The sequence below is a fragment of the Rhinolophus sinicus genome, chromosome 17 (assembly GCF_057876585.1).
Source record: "Rhinolophus sinicus isolate RSI-liver-muscle chromosome 17, RSI-T2T, whole genome shotgun sequence".
Lineage (NCBI taxonomy): Eukaryota > Metazoa > Chordata > Mammalia > Chiroptera > Rhinolophidae > Rhinolophus > Rhinolophus sinicus.
Genome location: NC_142517.1, coordinates 9,512,472 through 9,527,835, shown reverse-complemented (window position 1 = coordinate 9,527,835; position 15,364 = coordinate 9,512,472). Strand labels below are relative to the sequence as shown.

The following is a 15,364-nucleotide window of genomic DNA, read 5'->3' as shown; positions in this document are numbered from 1 at the left end:
AAAAAAAAAAAGAGTCCTGGAAGTACACACTGTTCCCCAATAAAGTCCTGTTCCCCTTCCCCAATACAATCTTTAAAAAAAAAGAATAATACCTCTGATATCAAAAAAGGTTAGCAGCATTGTTGCAACAAGTTTGCAAACTGAATTTTCTGACCTTGTGTGTGTATGTTGATATTAATTTTTCCCATCTAGATATACAATTGATCCATGCCACTTAATTCAAAAGAACATTCTTACCCCCATTGAACTGCATGGTCACCTTTGCCATAAATCAAGTTACTATATGACTATTGGCCAATTTCTGTAGTCTCTATTCTCTCCCACTAGTCTGTTTGTTACCTTTGTGACAATTTTACACTGCATATAATACCTAGCTATAAAGAGCCTTGATATCAGCAGAGAAAGTCCTCTAACTTCTTCAAGTTTGTCTTGGTTATTTTTGGCCCTTTGCATTTCCATACATAGTTTAGAATCAGCATTTCCTTGCATTCTCATGAAGTCTGCTGAGATTGAGAGTTTCAATGAGGATTACATTGAAACTCTAGATATATCAAATTGTACAGAATTCATATATTTACAATTTAGAATCTTCCAATATGTGAACATGGTAGAGCTCTTGCACAACTTCCATTACATTAATATCTAGGTATTGATGATTTTTGATGTTACTGTAAATTCCTCATGTAAGTTCAAGGTTTAAATGTACACTATCCATTTGGTGACAAGATGACAAATTAATATAAAGGTGGTCCCAAGAGGTGATAATAATCTGCAATGCCTGTCAAAAGCAAATAAAAAACCTCCCTGGAGAGATATACCCTCAATCCAGGCAGCTCAAGATCGCTAAAAATAGAGGTGCACTAAATATGAGTTCACAAACCAAAATTAAAAAACATACAAAGAACAAATCCACCATAAGCAAGAGTCAGCAGATGTTGCAACTGCCAGATTGGATCCCCAAAACTTAAGCTAGCAGAACTACCAAGTAGACCATAAAATAAATATATTTAAAATTATTTAAAGACTTAAAAGAAGACATTGAAATGTATTTTAAGAGAATAAGACATTATTTCAAAGAATGGGGTATATATGGAAGAGAATCTAATATATTAATAAAAAAATATAGTCATTAAAATAAAAAACTCAATGAACAGATTAGACAAAGCTGAAGGAGAATTGCAGAATTGGAAGGCAGAATGGAGGCAATTTCAAAGAAAACAGCACAGATATTAAGAGATGAAAAATATGAATGGGAGGTTGAAGGACAAGTAGGACAGAGTGAGAAGTTCCAATATACATATAAAGGGATTTTCAGAGGGTAAGAAGATAAATAATGGGGAAGAAGCAGTATGCAGAGTGATAATGGCTAAGACACTTTTAGAATTGATTGAAGACTGGAATCCTAAAAGTCAAGAAACCCAATAAATCCTGAGAACATTTAACACACACACACACACACACACACACACACACACACACACTCACTCATTCACTCACACACACACAATCCAGCATGTCTCTTATTTACAAGAGTAAAATAGAAAAGTTGAAAATAAAATAGTGTGAAAATGTGCACCAAGAAAAAAGAAAACTAATGCAGCTATAGTAATATCAGACAAATTAGTCTTTAAGTATAAAAGCACCGCTAAGGAGAAAAATAGTCACTATATATAATCAAAGGAACAGTTGATTAAGATATATTTATCTTGATTGCAAGATCACCCTAAATATCCATATAGCAAAAATATGCATCATTACAGGGAAAGATTGACAAACCCACAGTTATAGTGGGAGATTTTAACATAACCTCTCATAGTCATTGATAAACCAAGAAGAGAGAAAATTAGTAAGATTATACAAAATTTGGACATCACAATAAATAAGCTTGAGCAATAATCATATATGTAATTCTACATTTAACAATAGAGCTTATATGTTCTTTCTAAACAAATATGGAAAATTTATAGATGTTGACTGTATACTAAATATTTATGTTATGAGGCCATTTAAAAATTTTTATTAATTAATTTATTTTTATTAGTTTCAGGTGTACAAAGCAACGTAATAGACATTTAAACCTCTCATAAAGTGATAACCCACCCCACAAGCTACTACCCCTCTGACATCTTATATAGCTGTTACAATACCATTGACTGTCTTCCCTATGCTGTACTTCACATCCTATGAGTATTTATACCTATATATTTAGTTATAGTCGACATTCAATATTATCCTACTTCAGCTTCAGCTGAACACAGTTTATGAAGTGATTCCCCCGATAAGTCCAGTGCCCATCTGACATCTTACATGATCTTTACAACACGGTTGATTATATTCCCCATACTGTATTAATGACCAATTTGTATTTCTTATTGCCTTCACCTTCTTCATCCTGCCCCCAACCCCATTCCCATCTATCACCCTGATAGATCTAGTACCTACCTGGCACCACACCTAGTTATTTCAATATTATTGACTATACTCCTTATACCATACCCTACTACTGTGTAACAGCAAATTTGTACTTCTCTATCCTTTCCCTTTTCACCCATTCTTAACCTCCCTCCCATCTTAAAGTAGTCCTTCTAAGATTCCTTATAATACTGGTTTGGTGGTGATGAACTTGTTCAGTTTTTTCTTGTCTGGGAAACTCCTTATCTGTCTTTCAATTCTAAATGATAGCTTTGCTGGGTAGAGTAATCTTGGTTGTAGTTCATTACTTTTCATCACTTGGAATATTTCCTGACACTCCCTTCTTGCCTGCAAAGTTTCTGTTGAGAAATTACCTGCCAGTCTTATGAGAGCTCCCTTGTAGGTAATTAACTGCTTTTGTCTTGCTCCTTTTAAGATTCTCTTTGTCTTCAACCTTTGGCATTTCAATTATGATCTGTCTTGGTGTTGGCCTCTTTGGGTTCATCTTGTTTGGCACTCTCTGTGCTTCCTGGGCTTTTATGTCTATTTCCTTCACCAGGTTAGGTAAGTTTTCTGTCATTATTTCTTCAAAAGGTTTTCAATCCCTTGCTCTCGCTCTTCTCCTTCTTGTACCCTTATAATGCAAATGTTGGTACGCTTGATATTGTCCTGGAGGACTAACTCTCCTCATTTTTTTGGATTCTTTTTTCTTTTTTCTGTTCTGATTGGGTGTTTTCTGCTACCTTATGTTCTACATCACTTGTTGGATCCTCTGCTTCGTCTAATCTACTGTTGATTCCTTGTAATATATTCTTCATTTCCATTATTATATCCTCTATTTCTGACTGGTTCTTTTTCAGTTTTCCATCTCCATTTTTATGCTTCCTATCTCTCTGTTGAAGTTCTCCCTGAGTTCATTGATCATTCTTATAATCAGTTTTGGAACTCTATGTCCAATAGATTGCTTATCTCCATTTCAATTAGTTATCTTTCTGGAACTTTGTTCTGTTTTCTTATTTGGGACCTGTTTCTTTGTCTCCCCATTTTGGCTGCCTCCCTGTGTTTGTTTCTATGTATTAGGTAGGGCTGCTATGTCTTCTGGTCTTAGTAGAGTGGCCTTATGTAGTAGGTGTGCTGTGGGGTTCAGTGGTGCAGTCTTTCTGGTCACCTGATCCACGCACTCCAGGTGTGTCCCTTGTGTGGGTTGTGTGTACCCTCCTCTTGTAGTTGAGCCTTGGTTGATAATTGCACATCAGTGGGAGGGACTGACCCATGGACTCACTGGTTGTGAGGACTGGCTGTGACTACAGTGGAGTTGTTATGCAATGGCTGACCCTATGGAGCAGGATCTGCTCAGCTGGACTCTGGTGCCTGCCCAATCTATCTCTTGGGTGTGTCATTCTGGGAGGCAGCTGGGTAATGCTGCAGCTCATCTTGAAGTGGGTCACTGGGGTTTCCAGCCGCAGGACCACCTTAGAGGGGATCTGCTGTAGGTCAAATTTAGCCACAGCCTGTGCCTCACCTGGAGCCACCCAGCAAGAGTCACAAAGAACTCCACAGATGGCTGCCACCTGTGCTGTGTGCTTGGAAGCACCTTGAGAGGACAAGTTGCAAATCAATGCCAGGTGCCACTAGTGCCAGCTTAGGGCGGCTCAGCCAGAGGCACAGGACACGCTCAAGCCAGATGCTGCTTGTCTGGGCTCAGCAAACATTTGAGAGACCCTAGGAAAGTCTGCAGCTTGGGCTAAGGCAGGTGGCTGGCACAATAAAGCCACTGAAAACAGCCTGGTGTACCCGAAAGTTGGCCAGGGCATAGCTAAGGAATAGCAGAGACTCAGATATGGCGGTGGCCTATGTTCCCATGTGGGGGAGGGGGAGGGCTCAACAAAGAAACAATGGGCTCTACCAGCTCCTCTGTCCAGGAGAAAGTGACCTCTCCAGCCCCGGTCCCAAGCCAGACAACTCAGTTCCCCACCATATGTCCCTGCTGCCTTTCCAGCTGCTGCCTCAGTGCTGGAGCTCAGAACAAGTGATTCCATTGGTGGGTAAGTGCACACATGGTCCCTTTAAGAGGAACACCTGGGAGTGCAGCCACTCTCAGTCTCACTCAGTGACAGTCTCCACTGGTTTTCACAGCCAGAAATTATGGGGACTTCTCTCCTTGGCACTGGAACCCTGGACTGGGGTGGGGCTGGGACCTCTCACTCCATGGCGGATGGGGGAGATCCCCACAGCCAAAATATCCCTCCCGATATTTAATGGTCACACGAGGGTATGGGACCAGCCTGTTCTGTGTCTCTGCCCCTCCTACCAGCCTGGAGGTGTCCTTAATTGAAGGGCTTCAGTTCAGTAAGATTTTGGGCGATTTTCAATAATGATTGTTTTGTAGATTAGTTGTAATTTTGATGTGGTTGTGAGAGAAGGTAAGCACAGCATTTACCTACTACACCATCGTGATATCCTGTTATGAGGCCATTTTATGTAAAGTTTTAAAACTTATAAAACTATACTTTTTAATATCTACGGATATATTATATATATATATATATATATATATACACACACATGTATATATATACGTAGGTATATATATACACATATATACATATACATATATATATGTATGTATATATATATAAAACACATGGGAACATGGGAGCAATAAACCCCAAATTCAGGCTGTGTGTTTTTCTGGATGGAAAGGAAGGAAAGGGGACAAGAGTGGGACATATGATTCTCAATAATATCTAAAATGCTTTTTAAAAAATAAATAAGAAAAGATCAGCTTCTTGTCCTGGTCCAATGCAGTATATGCCCTTTAAGCCTATCTCTTCCACTGATTACAACTAATAGTCTGTACAAAAGATGGAACTACCTGAGGATTCTGAAAAGTAATAACAACAGGCAGATTGGAGCAGGGAATCAAAACTTGAAGAGTGATCCATTCAGAAGTGAGTTACTAATTTTTCCCTTCTTTTATGTCCTGACTTTGATTGGAGGGTAGGCTGGTTGTGGTCCTAAAACTCTGAGGGAAACCCTGTATTTTGGCCAGAAGACTGAGAAAAGGGAGCATTGGGATCTACTGAGTAGGAGAAATTAGGCGACGAGAGAGGTGGAGAAGGGAAATTCTGTGTGTGAACCAGCACAAACCCTGGGCTTGCCCCGGAGTTGCATATGCCCTGGAGAGACTTGAAAACAGTACTGCAAAAGCTTTGACAACTGCCCTGAAACTGGGACCCCTCAAACAGAAGATTAGACACAACATATGATCTGAACCCAACTGGGTTGGTTGCTTGCTAAAATGAAACAAAACAAAATCAACATCCTCTAGATATTAGGTGTTTTTTTTTTTTTTTTTTATGGGATCTAAAGTCTTATAGCATAATATTTAAAAACTACAAGACACAATGCAAACTTAGTTGCCACATGAGAACCAGGAAAATGTGACCATTTCTCAAAGGAAAACAGAGTCAATGATGTTAATCCTGAGGCAGCCCAGATGTTGGAGTTATCAGACAAATCCTCTAAGGCAGTGATTAGAATCATGCCCACAAGGCAAGGGAAACACTGTCAAATGGAAAGACAGAAGTGGTCAGCAGAGAAATGAAAATGAGAAAAAGGAACGCAATGGAAATTTTAGAAATGAAAATGATAATATCTGAAACAAACAAACAAAAATGCATTGAATGGATTCAATCGCAGAATGGAGATGGCAGAGAGTCAGTGAACTTGAAAAGAGATACAGAGCAGAATAGAATGGGATGGAATGTAATGGAACCAAATGGGACAATAGAATAGAATAGAATTTCTTAAAAGTAAATTGTGTGTATTTAGGGTAACTATTGCTTAAATGTGTGTGTTTAAAATGTATTTCTTCCTGTGGGTTTTGGCCAAAACAAGCTTGAGAAGCACTGGTTTCCATGATCCTTTTGCTCTTGAATAATGAGCTTTCTGCCCCTCTCCCATGGATTTTCAAAGACCTACTTAAGACCTACCACCTTCAAGAAGTCTTCACATGATTCTCATTGTTATGGGCTGCCAGTCATAAGTAGGATCAAACCTGTCTTCACTGAAGTATAATTTCATAAAGCAGTTCTGGGGACGTTGAGTAAACCTCTGGCCTTGGGTTCCAGATTTCCTAGCTACATTTCTGCCTTATTTCTGTAACCCAGCCCCCGTCTTGTGCTTTGACTCTAGTTACAAGATTCGTAGAGCCTCAGGGTTCAGCATGGGTGGGTGGGTGGTTCTCAGGGTGCTGGTGTACCCACCAAAGAGTGAGTACTTAGGTAATTCCTTCCTGCTCTCTCCCATGGTGGCCACGTTACGGGCGGTCCTTGTCTGGCCCACCTAGAAGGAGCCCTGGGACATCCATCCATTCCTTTTTTTATCATTCAGTACACATACCAGTCATTCTCGTTATATGTGAATATAGAATTAGTAAATACTGAATCATTGCCTCAGGGGAAAAACAGGGGGAGGTTTCTTTGAGCCTCTAGTCACAGTATTTTTGTCAACTCAATGTATAACTTTATTTATTTATGTTTCTGTTTCAAGGTATCCTAGTTAATATATGTTGTTGATTCAGTAACATTGAACTCATGTCTGACAGAATAACACATGCCTGAAGGAAATTCCTCTAACACACGTATTTTCTCCATAAGGCTAAGCATACAGCAGTATAGTCTTTGCTCTAAGAGTCTAGAGACCAATGTGGGGGACAAAACACAAGTCAGCAGCAAACACGTATTTCCATCTTCTCAACTGTGGAAAGTGCCATAAGGGAAATGGCAGGGCTCAGTGATGAGAATGAGAGGGAAGTGGGCAGTTGGGAAAGACCTCTCTGAAACCGGAAGTGTGAGAAGGGGTCAGCCACAGGATGAGAACAACATGGAGAATGTTCCAGGGCCTGAGATGGGAAGAAGCTTGGAGTCTCAAGTGTCAAGTTTTCCATCTGTCAGCAAGTGCTTTTGGCTCTACCTTCCTAATATATCCAGAATTGATCACTTCTCACTGCCTCCCTGTACCACCCCACCTCCAGGAACCCAACGAGGCCAGGCAGCAGGTGACACAGAAAAGGAGGAAGGTGGCCTGAGATGTTGCCAGGAGTCAGATCACGCAGGACTAAGTCCGGAAAGAGTCTGGCTGCACTTGAAATGCTATGGGAAAACGTATGTATGTAGGTTTTAAATAAGGGGGTGATGAGATGTCATTTATATTCTAAGACGAGGTACTCCTAAGGAGAGGATGCATCAGGAAGGGGTAAGAGCAGCAGTGAGTGCTCCTCTGGTTGTCCTGGCAACTCTGAGCCTGGGGTGCTTGCTGGTCATGGAGATGGAAAGAAATTAGTTGATTTGGGAGGTATTTAGGAGGTAGAATAACAGGACCTGCTGATGGCTGAGAGGTGGCCAGTGAGCTTTCAGGGAGAGGCCCTGGGGCCCTCTGAGCTCTGCCTCTTGGGCTCAGCTTTTCCTGTTATTTGTCCTGGTCCCAACCTGTCTTGTTTCCTCATCCTCGTCTTCCAGGCTTGACGCTCACTACTCCCTACTTTCTGAGCCCACTTTCTAACGCCCAACTTTGAACTCCTTTCGTATTTATTGTCCTTGCCTCTCTCCTGCTCTTGTCACATGCTGTCCGGCACTAGAAACGTCTGTGTGTGTTTGATCTCTCCAGGTGGATGAGCTCCTGGAGGGTCCTTTTCTTCCATGTCCTTCATCACCTCTGATGACGCCCCTGTTTGCATCTCCCGCCTGGACCCTACCCCAGACCCAAAATGCATATCTCCAACTGACCACTCAGTGCTTCCATTGGAACATCTAACAGGCATCTTGTCCAAGACTGAGCTCCCAACATGCTCCCCTCACTGCTCCTCCCCACAGTCTTCTTGGAGGATGACAACTTTCTTCTCAATATTTGGCCCCAAAAGCTTGGAGTCACCCTTGACTCCCCTCTCACACTTCGTATTCAGTCTGTCATCAAGTCCTTTGGAGTCTACCTTCCAAATGCATCTGGAATGTGACCACTTCTCATCATTTCCCTGTCCCACCCTGCTTGGGCCACCACCATCTGTCACTCTGACAATCGCCGTAGCCTCAGATGGAGTCTTTCAGATCCTTTGCTTTTCTGAGGTCACCTCGTGCTGCTCTGCCTGCCCTGACTCCACTCCTACCCTGTCCAGCCCGTTACTCTTCCTTAGACACAGCGGGCACACTCCCACTCAGGGCCCCTGTACTGCTGTTTCCTGTGCCAGGAAGTCCCCCCCCCTCCCTTATCTGCTTGGCTCATCCCTCGTCTCCTTGAGTCCTCACTCAAATTCCCCTTCTTAGTGAGATCTTCCCTGATCATCCTAATTGAAATGACAAATAACTCCCCTTCTTTGACCCTTCTCCCACTTTCTGATCCATTTTTCTCCACAGCCCTGAGGACGCTTTGCTATTCTACATATTTTTTCTTAGTTATTTTGTGTAGTGTCTATCTATTCTTGTTAGAGTGTGAACTTCCTGAGGGTAGGAGTGCTTGTTTATTTTGTCACTGTTGTGTCCCCAGCTTCAGGACAGCTGCATGGACAACCTGGGTAGGTGCACTGGATCTCGTGCTCAGAGGGCCCTGTGTTTGGTTTCATGATCTGCTATCGCAATCTTGTAATCCTTAATATTTCTGAATAAGCCTCTCCCCCCATTTTCACTTTACATCAGGCCCCCACAAATTATGTAGCCCATCCTGACTGCCAGGAACATAGCTGAGTGTTGAATGTGGTGGCTTGCAAAGCAGATGCGTTATAAATGGTTGCTAATTGATCAACTGACTGAAGGGAGGTATTTACTTATTTATTCATTCCACAAATATTTATCTGAAGGGACTGGGCTTAAGCTTTTTGCACACTGACCATGAGCCCCATGTATCATACTGCCACTCCATAGACGTGAGGTATTTTAAGAATCACAACATCCTGTGATGTAAGTATGATAGCCCCCATTTTCAGATGAGGAGACTGAAAAGTTATGTAATTGCCTGAGGTCATATGGCTGGTGAAAGCCTTAGTTAGCAGGCTGTGCCATGCTGCCACCCAGGCTGTGTTACAGGGCGGCTTCTATAGCCTCAGCTTCCTCCTTCAGGATTGCTCCCCATGTCTGGGCTACCCTGCCCAGACAGCCTCTGCCCACCTTTTCTCACCTCACCTTTTTGCCTTTCAGAATCGGAAAGGATCTGCTCTCTGTCGTTTATATCTTATTGTGGATTAATCGATGTGTCACCTCTCCCTGGTACAATTACATTTTTGAGTCATCTATATAACTGAGGAATGACAGGCGGTGTGCTCCATAGAGGACCTCAAGAAGCAAGTATGGAGGCCCTGGGATGAGGCAGGGACCCCAAAGCCCTGGAGTCACCCCATGTCGCTGCCCCCAAATCTGTGTACCCATCAGGCCAGATCCCAGATGTACAATGGAAAAATAGTCCCACTTTTGGGCACAGATTCTAAAAAGCAGTGAAATGCTAGGGAAATCATTTGAGTAATACCTTTTACAAGAAAGAAGAGAAAATGCAAGTGGCTAATCATAGGATGAATTTTGTTAGACAAAAATGGCAGTGCAGGTGGAAACACAAATGGAAAAGACTCTTAAGAATGCACAGCTGGCATCTCATGGAGGTGGGGGCTGGTGGTTAGCTCAGATGATACTGTCTACATCCTCTGGTACCTACACACTAAAACTGAGGTTCAACCCTTAGTTATAAAATACATAAAAAAACCAATGCTATAGGAGGCAGATGAAAAGATGGCAGTACCAAATATCTGACCTTGGCATTTGTCTTTGTGGTTTCATGTGAAGATGGGGTGTGCCTGAAATTCTCAGAATTTATAAAACTCTAAGTATTAAAATGATAAGAAATACAAATAGGAATATAATGTATATAATATAATAATGAATAATAATCAGTGTATATACAACATTTATCTTATACATAAAATAAGGGCAAGTAATAATAAATATATATAATATAGTGTAAGAATATAACATATAAAATAAGAAATATAAGTATGGCAATTATGTTTTAGACTCAGACCTACCTTCCCTACTGTATTAGGATGCTTTAGTTGGCAAGTAGAAGAAACGGAACCCAGCCCAGCTTAGGACAAAGGAGGTTTTATTTATTTGTTTATTTTTTGCTTCTGTCAGTAGAAGAGACAGGGGGTGGGCTTGGTTTGAATGGGGTCGGAATCTCTCCACGTCTCCTCTGTCATCGCAGCTTGGCTCTCCCGGGCATCATTCTTTCCGGCTCCAGCAGCAGACCTGTGTTCTCCTGCCAGAGGAATGCACCGCCTCAGCCCCAGACCTCCATGGCTTGATGCCCAGAGGGGCTGAGGGAGCTTGCCTTTCTCCCAGCAGGGACATGTGATATCGTGGATGAGCTGGACCATCCTGTTTGATCACATGCCCCTCCTGTGGGCTTTCCAGGTGGGCAGGAGGGATGGGGTACCAGGACTGGCCAGGTCTGGGCCATGTCACCACCTCCTGGGGGGGGGGGGGCAAAGCACTCTGACCCAGCCCCCCAGAACCACATTGTCTTGGGAAGAAGCAGCTCCCCAAAGGAACATGGAAGGGAAACAACAATCCCCATAATCTTGGCTTTTTTTTCTATGCTTGTTAACAGGAGATGTTTTCTCTCTGAGGCTGACACAATGCAGTTTTATAACACATGTTTTATAAAATCCTTTCTCTTAGCTGTTTCTGTATTCCAAGTGTTTTGTGCTCTAGTCAAAAGACTTGAGAGTAGAAAAAGTCCCTGATCTGAAGATCAACTGATTTCTTATTTGGGGATCAGTTGATAAAATGTGGACTCTGGAGTCAGACAAATCTAGATTTAAATCCTGCCTCTGCTGTGCAGTATAGGGACCTGGGAACATTACTTAAACATTCTGTTGGCCTCACTTTCCTCACCTGTAAAATGGGGATGAAATGAACCCTTGTTAGTTTTAGGTTAAGAATTAGATAAAATAACACATATTATGAAATAGCACAGGGTGACATCAGATGTTCTTTTTTTTCAGTTTTAAGATCAGGCCTTTTTAAAAAATTGTTTTTTATTTTTCAATTACAGTTGACGTTCAGTATTATATTAGTTTCAGGTGTTTATAGCATAGTGATTAGACATTTATATAACTTACGAAGTGATTCCCCGATAAGTGTGGTACCCACCTGCCACCATACATAATTATTACAATATTATTGACTATATTTCCTATTCAGCAGATGTTCTTTAATTACCTTTCCCTTCAAGTACCAACTGCGTAATTCTTTACCCTTTGAGGAGCCTTGGAAAAGCAAAATGTGGCAGCCTACAGTGACATTCTACATACCCTTCTTAAATTAAGTGCCACATCCATTATACAGAAATAGTCCACTCAAGTCTGTTTTTCCCCCCACTGGACTACAGGTTCCTTGAGACCCAGGACCATGTGTTATCCATTTTTATGTCCTTAGTGTCGGACTCAATGCCCGGAACACAATAGGAATTTAATCAACATGGAGCTGCTGAACTACTGAACTAGTAGGCAGAGAGCTTTTGAGGGAGACTGACCCATGTGCCTTCAGAAGCCACATTGTGGGTTACATGCACATGGAGCAAATGTTTGACTATTTTCTGTATTTGTTTAACCTGGGGTATTTGTTAACCTAGACCCCCCAAAAATGTTTAAGGGAACATGTCATACACTGCCTGGATTTGAAAGCTTACCCCACCACCTCCTTGCCTGTGGGATGTTGGGCAAATTTCTTGATGTATTTATGCTTGGGTTTCTTCATCTTTAAAATGGGACAGCAGTGATACTAGCCACATAGGGCTATTGGGGGAATTAAATGAGATAATGTGTAAAAAACACTCATTATATAGTATGTGCCTCAAATTACCATGTTCAGAATAAAAGCTACTGCCCCAATGTGTCAGAATATGATCTAGGCTGTAGGGAGGGGCCTGATCTGGGGACACAGGGCTTGCTTGGCAGTCACTATTTATAGAAGTATAGACTTCGCTGCTGTAAAAAAGAGTCTAAAGTACAATGACTTACCAAGATGGAAGTCGATTTCTCCCATGTAACAGTCCAGAGGTTAACCTTTCAGGTCTGTCGGGTCAGCTCCATATCCTCAATATGTGTTTTCATCTCTGTGCCCGAGGAGACTGTCCAGTTCTTGTCATCTCCTTCCAGCAGTGGAAAGAGGGCAAAGGACTGTGGGTGGGGAGGTTATACTTCCAATTCTTTGAGGGTAAGATCAAGAGGTGACCCCCATCACTTCTGCTAACATTACTGAGTCACATGACTGCACCTATTGCAAGGCAGGCTGGGAAATGCAGTCTTTAGCCAGGTGGCCATGTTGCCTGCTAAAATGTAACACTGTAAAAGGATAGAAGAACAGAAATTGGGGAACCAGCAGTCTCCCATAGCCTCTGAGGCCCTCATAAAAAAGGCAAGAGTGATAGTTACTTCTCAAAAGGGCTCTTTGCCGGATTCTTGCAGCAGCAATGCCGTTACAAAGCCAAACTCCCCACGAACCAGAGGAAATTTAGGAAATGATTCAGGCTCCCTGGCTGAGTCTGACACTGAGCCCCCTGGAGAGAAAAGTAGCCATACACCCATGTGGGGTTTGGGGTTTAGTTTATAATAATAATGACTTTGGCCCAGAAAACTTCCTGAGGGTTAATGAATGACTGGCTTGGATTAATAGTCCAAATCACTGCCTGAGGTCTATCAACTCCTTCCAGCTTCATGTTAATCTACAGGAAATTCTTTGTACACCCAGCTATTACTGCTTCAATCTCAGAAAATAAAAATGAATGGATGCTTCATTGGAACTTGGAAAAAAACTTGGTCACCATTGTGTGTGGCCACCAGGCTATCATTATTTTTTTCAGGCACACTTCCTGCATTTTCTTTGGTTCTCTTTCTGGCTTCAGTTTGCTGCATGGCGGCCACAGCAGCAGCAGCAGCTGGCTGTGGAGATTAGCTTTAATCCCCTTGCTATTTATAGTGCACTCACTAAAGCTCATCACACTTGTGGTTCCCTATTTAAATTTGTCCTCCCAGCTAGACTGGGAGCTCCGTGAGGTCAGAGACAACCCCGTTTAGGAGAGCCTGGACACAGCACCACTCAGGAACTGTTTATTGAATTTAACCAAATAGAATAGCTGCTGAATTTTAAACAAGTTACCATTAGTTTAGTGGATTCCTCAAAGTAGACCTGGGAATCTGTGCATTTAGCTGGATTTAAGACAGTGCCCTTTGCATACATTAAAATTTGATCAGAGTTTCCCAAGAGAATAACTTGAAACAGAAAGGCAAGGAGGTAGAAGTAGTTGTGAGAGATGTCTAACGCCATCAAACCGTCGACTGTGAAGAAAAACCCGGGGTGTGCTGAAATAGCTGGGGACTTCCCTTGCCTGTAGGGACTTGCACTGTCTCCCTGGCCTTGGACTTCTCTGCCAGTAGATGTCATTGATGAAATAAGCATGTTTCCCCTCGGCAAAGTCCCCTAGTTCAGGGAATTAGAGTTTATGGATGGCTCCAGATTTCCTCTGCCATGCTATTTCAACGCCTACCTTTTTGTCCGCATGTGGTAGTCATCTATGAGGACTTGCCAAGTGAGAAGTACAAGCCCTGAACAGATATCTCACCAGCACATCTTGTCATTGTGGCTTGGTGAGCCGAGCAGTGCCACGCAATGCCCAGGACCCTGTCCTGTGGAGGATGGCTACCAGGGCCATCAAAAGTCTTATACCTTGATTCCACACTGGGACCCCGGGGGGTGGGGGGGGCCTTCAGAGAGCTCCCACCCCCACCCCAAATCTTCTAATTAAAGCACGTAGAATAAGGTTCCAGTGAGAGAAAATTCCTGGCAACAATGGAGGTGTTGGTGGCTTTTAAATCAGGGGTGGAGATTGAATTCTAGAAACAGGAAGCCTGACACAGTGAGGGAGGTTAGGCAGGAGTAGGATTGAGGGTTTAGAAAATGCTGTTTCCTTCTGTTGTCCATATGAGGGCTGATAAGGGGATTTCAGAATTTTGGGGGGAAGCCTTGGGAAAGAATGAGGGAGTTTAATCAACTAGAAGAAACTTTCCAACTTATATTTCCCAGACTTTGTTACATGGTGTATTTGCCTAACACGTTCAAGGTGCCAAGAGTAGAAATGAAAATCCCATAAGATTAAGCTTTGACATGCTGTCATCTTCTGGCTAGGGGTCTTTTGCTTTTATTTTTCTCTTTCACCCTAGGGCTTGAAATGTAGCTGTGGTCGCTCAGATAATACTATGGCATCACGTCTAAGCAGTGTGCATTTAACCAGACATATATTTATGCATAACATAGATTATTAAACCTACGTGAGGTCAAAATGTCTATATCAAGGGGAGCAGGGTATAGTGAAGTTTTCATATGTAAAAAAGGCTTGACTAGCTCAATGACAGACATACTTTCCTGATAAATGACTATCTCAGAAAATGATAAAGGAACAGACACTTGTAGTTCTTCCGTTGAGAGCTTTAAGAAACTAAGAGAAGTTTCCCTCACCTTTTAGAATAATGATGACCCATCAGATTCTGGAACGAGTAACATTTGAGCCATTGTTTAATCTCTCTTGGCCAAGGATTCCTCGTTAGGTTAAATGAGATGTCTTCCCAGTTTATCACTCTAGGGTTTTTGGAGGAGCTAAAAATGAAAGAGAAAATTCAACATGGGCCAGGTGAACAAACAAGGTCTCAAGAATGGGTTTTGGCACGAAGGTGACTAACATCTATTAATGACAGGCTCACCTTCAAGTCTCCTTTAGGAAAAGCATACTCTGAACTTCAAGACCTTTAGGACAGAGGCCTGGATTGTGTCTGTCCTACTCACATTCTGTCATGTAGCAGGACTCACATGGGACAGGACCTCCGTATTCTTCCCAAGCTTTCTGTAAGTCCACT

General features: G+C 42.2%; 1 long non-coding RNA gene across 1 annotated transcript; it reads right to left on the bottom strand.

The window, feature by feature from the left end:
- Nucleotides 1-10,537: 10,537 nt before the first annotated feature.
- On the bottom strand, nucleotides 10,538-13,021 carry LOC141571610 (uncharacterized). Its single transcript, XR_012496519.2, has 2 exons — nucleotides 12,476-13,021; nucleotides 10,538-10,710 (listed from the first exon to the last, which is right to left on the bottom strand). It is a non-coding gene; the product is annotated as an uncharacterized LOC141571610 (long non-coding RNA).
- Nucleotides 13,022-15,364: the final 2,343 nt, after the last annotated feature.